The 17773-nt window shown below is 42.3% G+C and overlaps 1 long non-coding RNA gene across 7 annotated transcripts in view; it reads left to right on the forward strand.

Moving 5' to 3' along the window:
* The window catches only part of LOC109254548 (uncharacterized), a 106825-nt gene that overhangs the window by 32336 nt on the left and 56716 nt on the right, over window positions 1–17773 (forward strand). For 5 of the 7 annotated variants that reach the window (XR_008417807.1, XR_008417809.1, XR_008417811.1 and 2 more), the window contains exons 2-6: window positions 7642–7941; window positions 13197–13319; window positions 13407–13714; window positions 15475–15562; window positions 17577–17703. This is a non-coding gene — a long non-coding RNA (uncharacterized LOC109254548). Of the gene's footprint in view, window positions 1–7641; window positions 7942–13196; window positions 13320–13406; window positions 13715–15474; window positions 16167–17576; window positions 17704–17773 lie in introns of all 7 variants that reach the window. The other 2 variants (XR_008417808.1, XR_008417810.1) reach the window with 2 other exon arrangements.

Here is a 17773-nt window from a genome sequence, read left to right on the forward strand (position 1 = left end):
AGCTCAGCTTGTCTGGGCCACCCAGGTGGCCCATACACCCCTTAACCCCCATTACCTACTTCACCCATCCCCCCACCTGCCTGGAAGTTTACTTCTTGATCCCATTGAGTGTCCAGCATGGGTCAAGGAGAGGTGTCCACCAGCTGTAGACAATTAGGGTCTCAGAATGATGGCAGCTCCTCTCTGCACCTGTTTCTGCACTCAACCGCACCAGGAGGAAGGGGACATGGGGAAGATCGCCCTGGCTGGAGCTTCAGCCCGAGGTGACACCTGCCATTTCTCATGTGTCATGGGTCAAAAAAGTCACATGACCATGCCGAACTTCAAAGCCCTGGAAGGGACGTCCAACCCTACTCTGAGCCTAGGAAGAGGAGAGAAATTAACAAACTGCCTATGACCACCTCATCATCCACTGAGCGTAATCACACAGGGAAGGAATTCGTCTGTGTTTCTGCTAATTAGCACTGCCAGGGCTAATTTCTCCGCCCCAGACATTTCTGAGCATTGGTAAAAAAGTGTCGTCGCGTATGTTCCACAATAGTCCCCAGGAAGCGAATGTTCTGCATCCTTGGGAGCTTATAGTACAGCAGCTTCAAGGACTATTGATACCTTGAAACGCTTTCAGTGACAATGATTATGATGAAAATAATAGTGAAGAATGGAAACGTACCCACAGAGACAACTGCACCCCTTAAGCTGTGCTTTAGCTCTACTTCTTCCCATTGAAAGTGCCTTGCAAGTCGTAATCAAAAGACAACATCTTCATGATCAACTTAATCAACATTTGATGGGGAGGGAAGATAAGGCTCCGAGATGATAGAGGAGACTTTTCAGAATTAGGTAAGATTTTGAGCAATTGAGTTTTCTTTTTCCTATACATTTCACAATCTAGGGATTAAAAAAAGGTCACGTAAGAGAATTAGAGACTCAAAACTGCCTTGGGGGCCGGGTTTGGACTAAACTTATCTTTCCTCCCCTTCAGTTTGTCTTTTTTTTTGGTTTGTTTCCCTTTCAATTTTCCTCCTGGGGTACTTTTTCTCCTCCTTTAAACTCAAAAGAGAACTGTCGCTAAAAAATTCCATACTCCCTGACTTTCAGGTTCCAGAAAGGGGTGGTGTATTACTGTAGCATTGACTTGAACTCTTTTATCACATACACCACTTAGGTATAGCCCTTTGAAGAATGCAGATGTGGCCACGATTTCCAAAGTTGGGGCTATGTTTTTCCTGTCAAAGTCTGCTTAGACACCAGCACCGGGAAATTGGAAGCACCAGTCCAAAGTGAAGTGGGACAATTGCCCAGTGAATCAGGGGGATCTGGCAGAATCAATCGGCAGGTCTCACTTCGAGAATTCACCTGTCTGCTCTGATTTGGATGTGATGCTCCAGGCCCGTGTGGATGATGTTCAGAGCGGACTTTTTTTGGAGGTGATTCCCATTGACCACTGAACTGTGGAGATCAAGGTTCCGTCTTCCCCCTTGCAGGAAAGGATGGCATCTTGGACCCTTGCCTGTGGCCTGGGTAGTGTTACAACCTTCTGTGAGGCCTCTGGGCATTTGTGTCTGTAAATACTCTTGCTGGCTGAACTAATGATGGAGAGTAGAGATTCTGGCCCAAAGCTAACACCCCAGAGCTTTACTCCTCTCTCACTCCCCCCCCCCCCCCCCAAATATTAACAAAACAAGGACGTTATCACATTACCAATCCTGGGTGCAATTGAATGTTTGCCAAGAATTCCATGCTTCCCCCTCCCATAATATGTTTTATTTTTCTTTTGGGGATTTGTTTTCTGAGTCAGTTTACTTCTTCGTGGTCCAATAATCACCAAATGGAATTCTCTCCATCTTTCATCCTTCATCATTAGGGGGAAAATACGGTATCATTTTCTGGTGAGGAATAAATATCTCAAAATGAAAAACAATATTTAGTGACCAAAAAAAAAAATCCCTCAAGAGCACTATTTTTTCTGATGAATCAGAGCTGGAAGTGATTAAGGGCTCAGAGCATTAAAACAATGAGCACTCACGTCCATTCCTTCATTTTCATAAGAAAATCAAACATCCTCTTTTAAGGAAGTGGGGAGTTGCTTAACAAATCTTTCAAGTGAGCCATAGATAAGTGCATTGGCATGGTTTGAGGAAATGCATAGAGGAAATTAAAAATATTTATTTTATTGAACTAATATTCCCAGTTGGAGATTAAAGTAGCAAATGGAGCCCACAACTGTAAGGTGGATGCTATTCGGCCATTTAGTTTCTATTTACTTAGTTCCTAGCTGTCAACTTGAACTTGAGTGGAAGTTTTCAATTATAAACATCTTAAGTGCTTATAGGCGTGTTCCTTGTATATAAAATGGGGTCATCTCTGATTATATTTTCGGATAAAAATATGTGGAGTTTGATTTTCTTTGAGCTGGTGAATTTTTTTTTTTTAATACGCACAGACTTTGAAATTCCTGGGACTCTTAAGTTTGACTAAAATTTTGCTGTGGCGTAGAGAATTATGATTTCATGATCGTGCTAGTCGGGAAAGTTTCTGATGCCATTTTATAATGGCTTTCAAAGAAAAACATTTTTGAAGGCGTTATTTAGGAATCGGGGCTCTCTACTTTCATTTTGGGCTGCTCCCTCTTAGCTATTGGATCTGAGCGTTTGCTATTCAAGCTTCGTTGTGGTCGTTTCAGTCATCAGTGTCTTCTTCATGGATGGACAACCGTAGTACTTTTTACTTTGGATTTATAAGGGAAGGGGTATCTGGAATGCAGACATATCACATTGAGATAGTCATGTTTGCTCAAGAGGCAAGATAGTAGCTGCAATAGGTAAGCTTCCATCAGTAGTTACTGTGTTCCAGGCAATAGACTAAAGAATTTTATGTCCCTTATTTCTTGTGGAGACAGTTACTGTTTTGTAGTAACCATAATTATCATCATTTTACAGGTGAGGAAATTGACCTCTCAGAGCGGATACCTAACTTTCCCACCAGCCTCTAGCTGGCATGAGGCAGAGCTGGGGTTCTCCTGGTACGTGCCAGCTTGCTTTCTCCACCAGACGTTGTGGGGCTTCTCTTACAATGACAGAGACCCGGGTGTTTAAAGATGGTCCTAAAGCTCCTGGGGCAAAAGGTGATAAATGCAAAAGCAGGGCTGCGTTTTTCCCATCCCCTTCCAGTTCATAGAAATTCTCCTGCAAAACAACCATGCATTTGCAAGCAGGCTTTTCCATGGAAAAGCTAGCGTGGGCACACATTCAATTCAATTCCCACTGTGCTTTCTCACAGAGGTTCTTCCACAAGATTACAAAGACTGGGAACCTAGCCTATTATTATTAATAATTTTTAAAAGTTATTCTGGCTTCTTTCAGGGCCATATCAGTTTCAAAGATCGCTGTCAGGGTGGGAGCAGCTGAAGTTGAAATGGCCTGAATGCTAAATGTAGCCTGAGAGCGGAAACTTTGTTCTTCAGAGTTGAAAAGTCGGTGGAATATTCATAGAAATGTAATATGAGCACAGGATACCGAGTCAGTGTCAAAACTTTGTTCCAAACCATATTTGCTATTTGTAAAACTGGCTCCTCAGGGAGGAGGCTGGGGGATGAGAGGGCAAAATGGGGTGGATTACAGCATGCCTTGACACAGGGCTGTGGGTTGGGTTGGGGGCTCTCTTCCCCACAGAGGGAGGGTCTTTTCTCCACAGGAATTAGAGTTCTAGGGGGGCAAAGGTAGTGGGGTCCAGCCTTTCCAGGAGGACGATCTCTGCCTCGGATATATGGAAACCTTTCCTTCATGTTTCCACCTAACATTTGTGCCTGAGTTTGAAAAAGGAACAATGGAGAGATCTATGTGGAAATCGCGGTGTGCGTTTTTTTGCAAGTGCAGAAGTGACTCCATTTGCTTTTTCCTTGAAGTTCTCCTGATCAAGATATTGATAAAAAAAAAATCATGGCGGTGTAGATCCCAATGAGTACCATCTTCTGACGTTGGGATTGTATCTTAAAACTAACCAAAGGAATCATTTACTGATGACCCAAATTTCCTTTCACGAATTAACAAATTCTCTCTCATTTTTCCCCCCGTGGAACTCTACTCATCTGTAGTTAATCTAAGAATTAACATTTAGCAAATTACTGCCTTCAATGAGGTATGTGCCTAGTGGCTCGGTTGATTAGAACCCTGTGCTAATGAGATCACGAGTTTAGTCCTCAGGAGGGCTGGTTCCCTTCACCATGGTCCCCCTCTGAACCCCAGCCAGGTCTCTAAATGAACACTGCTTACAAGTGGCCTTCTGGGGAAGAATCAACACAGATTTTTCATCATTTGTGGGAAAAACAACAACTCAAAGCAGATGCCTTGAGTATGACAGTGATCCCATGGGGTAACAAAATGGCACCCTAGAGGCTGCAAAGATTTTTTGCAGACTATGGAAGGCTTTCGGGCTGGGAAACAGGTTTGGTATGTGTAGGTGGCTCCAATCCTACAAAGTTAAAGGGGGAGTGTCATCTAGGAACAGTAGGAAGCTGGATGCCAAGGGGCGTCTGTGGGGACAGACTGAGAGGAGCAGACTTCGAGGGACACTTGAGGGGAATTTTGTTGAGTTTTCACTAATCATTTCTTTAAAAGACGGATCATTCTGGGCCTCCCCATTAAGGTCTGTAGTCATGCAACCCATGGGACCATTTCTTCCACAGCCAGGCCACTCTAACCTTTTGTCTCAGGCTGGCAGGAGACACAGTAGCTAAGAGCTTGAAGAGCAGGGGTGGCTCTCACTCTCTTGCTTTCTCTCCATTTTCCACTCCCAGAAACCACTTTTTCAGATCCAGGTCCATTTCCAAGGCTAAATCTCTCCCAAGCCTGACTGGGTGCATTGATATCCTCCGAGGCCATTTCTTGGGTTTAGGGAAGAATAACGCGTAATGAGCTCCAGCTGTGCCTGGTGGCATTCCCCCGTTGAAACCAGCAGGCTTTACTGGCTTTCTCCCATTTTCCAAGAATATGCTTCTCTAGGCAAGGGACCACCTCCTTTTTTTTTTTTTTCTTTTTAATTAAAAAAGATTTTTAACCACTGCACCCTTATCACCTAGCAGATTGCTTTGTATTTAGAAGTTCAATAAATATTTGTTGAATATTCAGTTATGCAATGGGTTCCACTTGAACAGGGGCAGTTTCTTAAATGTTATCATTTTATTTTTCTCTTTACAAAATTATACGTGCTGACGGGAAAGAAATTAGAAAACAGAGAATAAATATCAGTAGCCTTTCTTGACATTTTGGGGTGCATGATATTTACATCTGTATGTATACCTATCATCTATACGGGACTCAGACAATACATATTATTGTGTAATCTTGTTTTTACTCCTATAAAAATCTTTGCATGATATTATATATTGATATTATACACTCTTCCGCTTGTTATCTTTAATTTTTTTTGGAGCACTTTATTGCATGACTGGACTTCAGCTTAATCAGTCACATATTAAAATCTCCTTGTCGCTTAAACTTTCTACACAGTTTTGTTTATTTCCTTGGGACGAATTCCTACAGGAGGAATTGCACGGTTCCGTGGTTTTCTAATTCACTATGTGTTGGCAAGTTATGGGTCAGAGAGGTAGCACTGATATGAACTCCCGCCTGCAACAATCTAGAGAACAGCCACTTTGCTCCCTTGAACTTGAACGGTATTATCTTTCTTTTATGTATTTGCTGATTCACAGGCAAAAGATATCCATGTTCGTATACTTGGCATCTCCTTTATTAGTAGTGGAACCGAGTATTTTTTCATGTGGCCATTTTAATGCCTGCTTTGCAAGTTGACTGTTGACATCTTTGAAGAGCTATGTATTTTGGGGGCCAGTGGACTTACTGCTCTCTGTTTCATCGGGTTATTGTTGAGAAGAATTAGTTGAAGCAATCTATTCGAATAAGCTTAAAACCTACAAAGGGATACAGAGATATGTTGATCAGGTTTGTGACCCGGAAGGGTGAGGGTCAGAGGGAATGGTACCTGCCGACAAATGGGCTGAGTAAATGGGTACCAATGAAGGCCTGCGTGAGCTCTGCCAGAGGAGAGGGCAGGGAGGGACACCTGTGAAGAAAGGGAAAGAAGACCTGGCCTGAAGATCTGTTACCTTGAGAAGGTCACTGGGAATAGACAAGGTCAGAGATAAGACAGGGACCGGCAGCTCCACATGGGAGCCAATTAGAAACAAAAGGGAGCAAGATGGGCCCGGGAGCTATAGGAGATGATAGAGATCGTGCCCCGGGGGTGCTCTGCCGTCTCCCTGGGGGCTGGGGTGCAGGCATCTCCTCAGATGTCCCTAAACCAGCCACGGAAGAGAGAAAACATCAGCAGTGACACTTTTCTGAAGGCTCATCTCCAGTCCAGTGTGACCAGGCCAGGTGTGTTTAGAACACAAAGGGCAGCCAGTGCCACTGCCCACAGGTGTGATCTTCTGGCAGGTGCACACCTGTGCTTTCCTGTAAGTCCCGGGAGTAACCACATCTGGGAAAGGGAACGACAGAAATAAGTGGTAATTAGTTAAAGGTAAAATACTGCACTAAAATTGCCCAGCATGTATATTACCCCAGTTATGTAAAATAATATATATAAATATATGTCCTATGGGGCGCCTGGGTGGCTCAGTCGGTTGGGCGACCGACGTCTGCTCAGGTCATGATCTCACCGTTTGTGAGTTCCAGCCCCGCGTCGGACTCTGTGCTGACAGCTCAGAGCCTGGAGCCTGCTTCGGATTCTGTGTCCCGCTCTCTCTCTGCCCCTCCCTCGCTCATGCTCTGTCTCTCTCTCTCTCTCAAGAATAAATAAAACACTAAACAATAAATTAATTAAAATAAATATATCATATATATAATTATAAATATGTTAATATGTTATATACCTGGTATGTATAACTATATATAGTGTGTATGTGTATAGAGTAATATGCAATACATATACTATACATATAGTATGCATATTACTATACATATGATATATGTATATTTTACCGCATATATAAAATACATAGTTATAGGCATATACATGCATGCCCATGGTCATCTCCAGAGAGTGGTAATGAGGGGAGACAGGGAGGATGAATTATCTTTGCTTTCATTCACGTTTTTAGGTGTTGCTTCACTTGTTCCAACAAATACGTATTAATTCTCTAATCTGTAAATGATCGAGTAAAGAAAAAAAATTGTTGAGACTAAAAAGACGTCTGCTGTGTGTGTGGCCTGGCCCTGTCACTGCAGCATGGGTGGGGATTTGTTAGGCAGTGGAGCGGGCTGTCACCGGAGTCCCTGCTAACTCGGACAGAGGAACCCCTGGAAGTCCCTGACCGTCACACCCGGGCCCCGCAGAGTGCTGGGCTCATTGGCACGTCACACTTAGATGACAGGGGTAGCCGTGCCTTCTTGGCAGGCAGGACTCTAGCCAACAGGTAAGACCTTTCCAGGCTGGGAGTAAACATAGGCCGCCTTTCCAGATCAGGTGAGCATCGCCACCTGGCAGGGAGGAGGCACAGATTCGTTGCAGGAGAAAGAACTTGAGCTTGGGGCAGGAGGAAAAATGAGAACTTGAGTTCAAGGGCTGCCACTGCCGCCATGAAATGAAATATCTGACTGGGACTTTTTGTTTTTACATCAGGGAAAGCTGCTTTAAGGTAATCCTGTTTCCTATGTCTTTCATGTTCCACTGTCCTGTGATCTGGGGACAGAGTAGGGGAACAAGATTGAGCTGATCTCGGACTTTCTGGAGCTACACTGGAGTTGGGGAGATGGACGGATGGTACACCATGGACCGAACAGAGAGAAAGATTGCTCCGAAGGAAACCAAAAAGGGTGGGAAGATCAGGACTGGCCTGTTTTGGATCCGGAGGTAATGGGACGTCTTCCTGAGGAGAGGATGCTTTAAACCGAGTCGGGAATGAAAAGAAGGGGCCCGCAGGTGAGTAGTAGCTCACAGAAGGGGGATCCAGGAGGTGGGACTCCAGCTCAGCCTGTTGGCTGTGTGTCTGGAGAGCAGCAAGTGTGGGGAGCTGGTCAGGATGAGGTTTGAGAGGCCAGCAGGTATCGGGTCACACCTGGTCCTATATGTGGGCCATATCTGGATGTTTGATTTTATCCTCAGTACAAAGGCAAGGTCAAGCGTGCTTAGAAATCTGACATAATAATGCAGCATTAAGTTTCAACTCGGCATGTGTAATGATTTGCTGAGTGACTGCAAAATAAATAAACGGATTGATGCTCCAGGGTCAGAAAATGTCTTTTATTTTATTTTATTTTATTTTATTTTATTTTATTTTATTTTATTTTATTTTTTCTATTCTATTCTATTCTATTTTCTATTCTATTTTTTTTCTATTTTATTTTATTTTTAAGCTATGGTTTTGACTTCTGTTACATGAAAAATCACTCCCATTTAGATTTATTTCCTCCAGATGAGGAAACCATCCCAGCGAAGTGAGAAAAGACGGGGCCATATCCCTGTGAAACCAGCAGGCACCTGGGAGCTAGCAGGAGGGAGAGAACAAACACGGGCTTTGAGGTCAGGTAGATCTGGTTTCCAGACCAGCTCTGCACTTACCGATGTGGGGCTTTGGAACAGACAGCCTGTAGGTTCTCTGTGAGGCCCATTTTCCATCTTTAAAATGGACATAATACCATTTACCTCCTAATATAGCAGTGTGGACTCAAAGGGGAGAATTTAAACATCTGGCACACAAAAGACACTCAAGAGATACTGGTTTCCATGTTCCTTCATCCCCCCACATTTGACCAAGCCTTCCCCAAATAGAACATCCTTTAGAGTCTTACCCATTTTTTGTTGTCGTTGATGGGACATCCGAAAGGATGTGAGGGTTTTTTTTTTCTTGTTTGTTTGTTTGGTTTGTGGTAAGCTGACTTTGCACTTTAAAAGGGAAAAGAAGGAAATCTGTAGTACCTCCAACAATGAGCCTTTTTAAAGCCTGCATTGGACTCCAATTTCAAAGAATATTCTTATTAACATACTTTCTTATAAATGGAGCTCTGCTCATCAAATATTTATAAGTAGTAGCCCGAGAAGCCAGCACAGTGCTTGGCAAGCCTGGGGACATTTCCCACGTGCGCTGTGGGATGGCGTAGGCAGGGGAGATCCTTTAATTTTGTGACATGGTTTGGGGGCTCCAGCGTGAGCTAGTCTTGGCAAGGTTTCTCCCTGCTCTTGGCCTGTTCTGGAGCCTTTCAGGACTCCCACGTAGACCGTCCTTGCAGGCAACTCCCTTTGAAGTCCCCGGGAGCTCTTTGAATGGAAAACATACACAACGGGGTGTTGATGCAAGTAAGCATCAGACCTGATATACGTGGAGAATAAAGGTGCTTCTCACCCCAAATATTAGCTCTTTAGCCCAGAAACTATGGTTTGATCATTAAATAAAAAGGCCACCCCCTCCCCGCCAAAACCCACAATCTACCACCAAAGCACCACCATCCACTCACTCAGGAAACGATAAACCTGCTAATTACCAGAGAGTTTTAATTAAGCAACAGATATAGACAGTGCAGGGCTCTGTTTTTACTTTAGACATATCAATAAAATAAAATTCCCAATTCCAGGGAAACTTGCTAAATGAAAAAAAAAAAATAAACATTACCGTCTTTTGAGATATCACTCATCGAGTGCGATAATTTAGAAAAATATCTCTATTAGAGATAGTTAGAGATATTTTTTGGTTGCAAATGCAGTCGCCGGTACAGCACCAAGCTGCAATTCGCAGACAGGTTAAGTAAATTAAATCACTCACTGTCTTTTTTTTTTCCAATGGCTTTAAAAGTTAAAGGTAATTTGCAAAGAAAATGCTCCGTTTGAATTGGTTTGTAATATCTGTTAATGATCTTTAAAAAAATCCACTTATTCACAATCCTGTCCCTGAGGGAATTCCAACATGCTATCAGAAAAATTTCTTAAGTCTGAAATGTCATTAGCTAGTGATTTCTTTGAAGTAAAAAGCCCTGAAAAAATAAATTATATAAGGTATACAAGTGCGCAGGACAATCACTTTGATGAATAATATCTGTGTTTTTCGTACCTAAAAATGCAACAATTGAAATCCAAGCTGCTAAATTATAGAGCTGTCTTCTGAATTACCTCGGTGTAGGTATGCCTGTTCTGTTTATTTCACACGTATATTGAGTTCTTCCATATATTTATAGATTGTTGATGTGAAAACAGTAGTGTTGGGCCAATTTTGATTATGTTCATTGTGTTTACCTTTTGGAAACGCAAGGTGTTGCCTAAATACAGCTCTACAGGTGTTGCCATCCAGAATTAAAACAATAGGCTGTTTCCATGCAGTATCGTGGATCCCAGGGCCAGGCGCCCCAAACGGGGGTGCGAATACCTTCGCAGGCCCGCGAATTGTCCAATATTCGATAACAGAGCTGTGAAATACTACACCAAAGGGGAAATTTTCTTCCTGACCTCAGCTGGCTATCGGTTTTTGCCTGGAAGCAGGGGAGTCTTTGTAATACAATATTAGGCAGTGTAACTGCGGATGCTGGTTTGGCTGCTATAAATAGCTAATCTTTGCGTTTTTTTTTTCTTTTTTTTTGAAGGAAGAGTGGGATTTTCTTAAAACCATTGGCTGCAGGTTAATTACACATTTCATAAGAACACATTTCCTTGTAGCCAGCCTAAATTTGTTACCTTTTAATCCCGCTTTATATAAGGCTAGAATTGTATGAGCCTCCAGGAGCACCTTCATTAAGTCTTTTTTTTCTATGTTGGACCTTTAACTTTTTTTTTCTTTTTCTTCTTACACATCACTTACCTCTTAGCTAAACTGCGAAGGGACCCAGTTTTATTCATTTTCCCTCAAGGAGAAGGCATTCTCTCCTTCCTAGTCCGGCTAGGTGTGATTCTTATTTTCTGCTCTGTAACTGACATCTGGAGAATACACTGACCATAGGTAAGAACAAGCCACTGATTGATTTTAATAAAGATGTTCGATAATATTTAGTGCTTCCATTTACTTCACCGAAGGAATGGAAATCAATATTTGAAATGTTTTGGGGAAGTTTTCTTGGGGTTCCATGTACGGAAGATTACACAGAGCAGGAACATGGGACCTAATATGCTATCCTGGAGAGAACACATCCCGTAATCACCTTGCAGGACAAGAAAGAGAATATATAGCCACCGTGTCCGATGGCCCCTAGGATGGGACTCCCCTTTCCTCCTTAAAGATAACCACTCTTCTGATGTCTAACACCACAGATTTGTGTTTTGTTTTTCAACTTCAGGTGTATTTATGGGCTGTATCTGTGTTGCTGGGTGCAATCCTATTTTCCTTGTTTCATTCCCTTCGATTGTATCAATACCCATTTCAGCCTTGATGATCATTTTGGTTGTTTTCCGTTTTTGGCTCTCTCAGAGAGTGCTACTGTAAGCTTCTTCATGCACGTCTTTGATGGGTGTGCGTGCGTTTTCTTTGGGTAGAGAGACTAAGGGGGAAGTTAATAAGTAGTAGGGCATGACTGTGCTCAGCTTTAATGATGTCCGTTTTCCAAAGAGGTTGTATCAGTTTCCACTCCCACCAGCGGTGGGCGAGAGATCCGCTGCTCTAATCCTTATTAACATTTGGTATTCTTCCTCTTTTTGATTTTGGTCATTCTGGTGGTATGTACTTGAATCTCATTATGGTTTTAATTTGATTTCCCAGATTATTAATAAGTTGAGTATCTTTTCATGTACACTGGCCATTTGGATATTTTGTGAATGGGCTTTTCAAGGGTCTTGGTAATTTTTCCATTGCAATGTTCATCTTTTCTTTTTTTTTTCAGTGTTTATTTTTGAGAGAGAGACACAGAGTGTGAGTTGTGGGGGGGTGCAGGGAGAGAGGGAAACACAGAATCTGAAGCAGGCTCCAGACTCCGAGCTGTCAGCACAGAGCCAGAGACGCTGGGCTAGAACTCATGAACCAAAAGATAATAACCTGAGCCAAAGTCAGACACTTAACCGACTGAGCCACCCACGTGTCCTGTGTTTTTCATCTTTTCTTACTGTTTTGTAGGAGATACTTATATATTCTGGATGTGATCCTTTTTTATTCATATATATTGCAAATATCTTATACCACCCTGAGTTTGATTTTTCACTCTTTTTATGGTATCTTTGGATGGATAGAAGATTTTAATTTTAATGTAGTTTAATTTTTGCAATATTTTCCTTTATAGTTAGTGCTGTCTATGTCTTATTTAAGAGAGCTTTGTTTATCTGAAGGCCATGAAAATATCCTTTTATACTGTCTTCTGGAAGCTTTATTGTTTTACCTTCCACGTTTAGATTTATAATCCACATGGCATTGATTTTTGCCTATGGTGTGAGGTTGGGATCAAATTTGTTTTTTCCTCCATGATATCTACTTACTCTGTACCATTAATGAAAAAGACTTCGTTGCCCGGTACTCTGAAGCAATCTGTTTGTCATAAATTAAGTACTCACTTATTTATAGAATGATCATATGACTTCCTCCTCCCCCCTTTATTCTTTTAGAATGTGAATTATTTAATAAATTTTTGAATGTTAATCCCATTTTGCATTTCTGGACTAAACCCAATGTACTTATGACATATTATTTATTTGAAGTATTGCAGCATGTTTTGATAATTTTTCCAACAATGAGTATGCCTGAAATTTACCTGTAATTTTCCTTTACCGTAATACCCTTGTCAGGTGCATTATCGAGGTTTAGCGGGCTCATAAAACGAGTTGGAGAGGCGTCCTCTGTATATTCTTTAAAAAAATTAAAACATAAATAAGTCTAATCTAATATAGTTATTTACAATATATGTAGTTTGTCTTAAGTATATCATTAGGTTCTCCAGAGAAACAGAGCCAGTGAGTGTGTGTGTGTGTGTGTGTGTGTGTGTGTGTGTGTGTGTGTTTATTATAGGAATTGACAGCACAGTTACAGAGGCCAAGAAGTCCCACAATCTACTGTCTGCAAGCTGGAGAACCAGGAAAGCTGATCATGTAACTCAGCCCAAGTCTGAAGGCCTGAGAATCACAGGGATGTGTGTGGAGGGCAATTGTGTAAGTTCTAGTTGGATTCTGAAGGCTTAAGAACCAGAAGCTCTGATGCCCAAGGGCAGGAGAAGGTGGATGTCCCAGCTGAGGCAAGGAGAAAATTCACCCTTCCTCTGCCTTTCTGTTTTATTCAGGCCCTCAATGGATTGGATGATGCCTACTGGTGAGGGTGACCTTCTTTACTCATCTACTGGTTGAAACGCTGGTCTCTTCCAGAAACATCCTCACAGACACATCCAGAAGTAATGTTTTACCAGGTATCTGGGCATCTCTTAGCCATGTCAAGTTGATGCATAAAAATAACCAGCACAGTAAGTATTCACCACAATGTTCTTTCATTCCAGGCTTCTGTAGATGTTAACTTAGACTTGCGGCAGGAGACTGGTTTTGTGTGAGTTTGCCTGGGGAAGAAAATGGAGGTTCCACTATCTTCTGGGAGTTTTCCGTGGGCACTGACAGCCTGCTCGTGTGCCCAGGGCCGAAATCTGTTATTCCATCTCAATCTTAGAACCCACGATCACAGCTCATCCTGGGTTTAAAGGAGGGCCTATGAGATGAGAAGCTTTTTGGACATATGACCAACATTCAGATAAAACACCTGCTCCCACCGAGAACCTTCAAAGCCAATTTCATCTGCTTTTGGCCCCTTCAGGTACTGTTCCATGGAGAGTTTTTTTTTTTTTTAATTTTAATCTCCTTCAAAACTGTATATCTCATACCTGACCCCATCTCTCCATTCCTACTTGCTATTGTCCAAGTTCAAGGCCTTATCACCTCTTGCTTGGACTATGGCACTTGTGGGGCACCTAGTGTCCATTTCATCCCCTTTCCAGCCGTCCAAGTGCTCACTCTAAAATGGGCAGCTGGCCTCTAAGTCCATGTTGAAAACTGCTCCGTGGCTTTCCATTGCTCTATGAGGGGAAGTCCAGGCTCATGAACATGGCACACGACTTCTCCTATGACCTGGCTCTTGCTTGCCTCTCCAGCAGCTCTCTTCTCCTCTTCAGTCTTTGCCTCACACTCCGGCAGCTCTGTCTGCTGCAGTTCCCAGTGTTTCCCCAGGGTTCTTTGTGTCCCAGCTTTTGTGTATGCTGATCTTGCCCCAGGGGATGGACTGTCCGTGTCTTTTGCCCGGGCAGTCCATTCTTTAACAATCAACCCAAGCCAGAGACCCATCCCACCCAGCTGGAGCTGCATGGTCTCCTTTTCATCCATGCCTCTGTCTCTGATTAGACTCTGAACTTCCTGAAGCCTGGGTCCAGATTTTAGTTATTCCTACATCTATAACTCTCTATGTGTTGGATGATAGCAGGTGTTCAATAAACACATACAGACTTAAACAGGAGGAACAGCACTTACTAGTTGACTGGTTTGAGTTTCATTTCTTCTTTTTTTTTTGGAAGCCCCAGATGGAATGAAATGGTCCAAATGCCATGAGTAGAAGGGAGGCAGGAAGGCAAAGGTTATGGAAAATCTGCAGATATCAATCTCTTCCTGAACGACTGATTGCGGTTCATCTGATTGAGACTCTTATGATGGAATTCGCTTTTTCTAGAATGGATTAGTAACAAGGATTTTCTATAAAGATAGATTTTTCCAGAGAAACAAATTTGAACACTTTCCTCCAAGAATTTAAATGAAAAAAAAAAAATAATCCTACTTGAAAGGCAAATTGACCAATGTCCTTCCCCTTTTCTCTTATTAATAAAAGAGTTTACACAGAAACTCTATAAGAAATTGTGTAAGAGATTCACAAGGATCATTAAAGTCTCTACTAGACATTCACTTTCACTTTGTAAAATTGGCTATACCCTCAAAATGGTATCACGTAAAAATGGACTTTCTGGGGCTCTTATATATGAATGGGTTTTAGTTGCACAGTGGGGCCATTCATTTTATTTGGCCCATTTATTGCAAGTACATTCTAAATTTGGCCTTAATTATTTTTCCTTTCACAAAAATATTTTGTGGGATCTTTTTGAACCCTGACTACTTCCTTCTTGCCCCTTAAAACAGAATCCAGGAGTGTTATTTTTGTTCTCTTCTAATTAAAATAATTGCTTGGTTCCTTTTAACTAGATTCATGCAGTTATTAGCCTAATACATGGATGGGTGCCATGGGGTGCTTGAGAAACAAAATGAAAAGTGATCATGTAGCTTCACATGAAAAAGATTCTGTGGTGCCAAGGAGTATTATTCCTTTCAGCCGGCATCTTATAAGGCCCTTTAGTAAACCTTGTCCCCCACCCCCCAGACCCTTACTAAAAGACTATTAAGTGAAAGAATGCTTCTATTTTCTCTATTAGGTAGACAGTGAACTCGGTACAATTTGAAGAGGGGCACTTGATATGCCGGGTATGGCACAAAGACTGGGGGTCTGGTTTTAATCTCTGCCCCTGCTTTGTCTTACAGAGTAGCTGCAATTGAAGGATAAATGCTCCATGCCAGTTGGTGTTTGTTCAGAGGACACTGGAAGAAGAGGGACAAAGGTGGCCTGGATGTATGTGTTCATCAAGGGTTGTCAGGACCCTGTTTCTAAAAGGAGGTTTTAAAATAATGTTTTTGACATCGAGATGGCTCTGGAAGTTGATGTCGTCCAACAGTTTGGCAAACGAAGGAAGGAGGCCTGCGGGCTAAAGCTGACGTGTTGCCTGTTTTTTGTAAATAAAGATTTATTGAAACACAGGCACGCCCATTTGTTGACGGATTGCCTGCTGCTGCTTTTGCACTAGAACACGGAGTAGTAGCGACAGTGACCACATGGCCTACAGAACCGAAAGGATTGACTGTGGTTCTTTACAGAGAAAGGGTGCTGGCTCTTGATGTAGTCTATCCAATTCGCTGAGTATCTTCTAAATAGCTTCTCCATGCTGACAAATGTATTCATAGGCATTCGGATAGCAGCTCTCATCTGATGAAATGCTGAGGGCCTTTGGGAATGTGCTGATGTAATGGGTGTTCAGTACTGGGCGTATGGACAGCAGGAAGTGACACAGATTTGGGGCCGGAAGTCATGGTTGAGAAAAGACTCTGTCATTATTGTCTCAGTGGCAAGTCACTGATCACGGCTGGGCTCTTCCTTTGTCTGCTACATGGAGGAGAAGGTGCTGAAACTTCTGGCTTGGAGTTCACTTTTATTAACTACTTCAAGACCTTATGGAGGTCAACATTATGGAGGTCTGCCTCCAGGCCAAAAGTTGGGCACCCTTTGCCACTAATGGGTCATTGAGTGGGTCAAGTGAGAGAATGTGAGTCTCTAAACTGTAAGATGCTGTATTTATGACATATGAAAACATCAGGGTAAGTGTTATTTCTGTTTGGCTTGTGAAGACACAAGACAGATAGCCTACCCCAGGTCAAGTGCTAAGCCATTAGAGGAGCTGGAAGCTAGGTTTCCTGATTTAAGTCACCGTTCTTTACAGCATACCATATGCTATTTTAAAAAAGTTTACTTTATTTGAGAGATGGAGAAAGTGCAAGTCGGGGAGGGGCGGAGAGAGAGGGAGAGAGAGAGAACCCCAGGCAGGTTCCTCAAATCAGTGCGGAGCCCAACTCAGAGCTTGAACCCACGAACTGTGAGATCATGACCTGAGCCGAAGTTGGACGCTTAACTGAGCCTCCCAGACGCCCCTACCATATGCTTCTTTACAGCATGTTTCTTTCCATGGCTTCAGAAAGGCTCAGTTCTTTTGTTCATTCATTCATTCATTCATTCATTCACTCACTACTGAATATTATTTAAAAGCCTGCTATGAATGGAAAAGGAGCTGAATTTTTCAGGGAGAGTGAGGACTATGTAAAGAAAAGTTGGAAGACTCTTAGAATGATTTTGTTCCTAAATCGTTGTGATGAGAATCCTCCAGAAGGATACAGATTCTTCTCTCGATTTCCTCTGTCCTGCCCAACGGGCTGGCCCTTAGTTGTGATATGGAGAACAAAAGAGTAGATGGGTTGGAAAAGGAAGAGCAATCCTGTCATTCAACAGCCTGACATGTTCTTTTATGGTGTGTGTGCGTGTGTGCGTGTGTGTGTACTATTTATGTGTGTGTATATACCATGAAAGCAAAGAGAGAGATGCTGAAATGTTGATAGCAGATTGTACCAGCAACTAAAGGATGCAGACCATCTAGGTTTGGAAGATTTGCAAGTTAAGATTTTGTATATAAAGTCCAAGGGCCTCCAGATCAGAGGAATTTTCAAATACGAATTGTCCAATTAAGTGACATAAATTAAACATGCCAGATGTGGACTTATTTTACCACACTGTTTAAATACAGCCTTCATTCAGATTGTATTCATTCAATGATGTGTCCTGTAATTTTTGAAATGATGATTATCAAACGTGCCCAGAGGAAGCAGCTTCCACCAAAATACTAAGTTTGCCTTGTCATGGTCAGAGAAGTGAAATTCTTGAAAGTTTCTGTTTTTGATACTTGCTATTTTAACAGGGAAATTTGCCAATATTTTCTTAATATCCAGTGTTGTGGGCTACTTGTTTTTTGTTTTTTTTCAAGGTTGATCTGCGAGCCTAAGTCTATGGTTCTCTGAAGCAAAGGTGCCAGTGAAGTTGCTTCATAAAAAAAAAACAAACCTTCCAGAATCTTCCATTGGAGAATTGTCACCTGCAAAGACCTCTGACAGGTACAGTAGAAAATTTTGCCTTATTCTCCTCCCCCTCCCATCCTATAAGTCAGTCACAGCCCTGACAACT

This window comes from Panthera pardus, unplaced genomic scaffold (genome assembly GCF_024362965.1).
Source record: "Panthera pardus isolate Hobbes unplaced genomic scaffold, ASM2436296v1 HiC_scaffold_25, whole genome shotgun sequence".
Taxonomy (NCBI): Eukaryota; Metazoa; Chordata; class Mammalia; order Carnivora; family Felidae; genus Panthera; species Panthera pardus.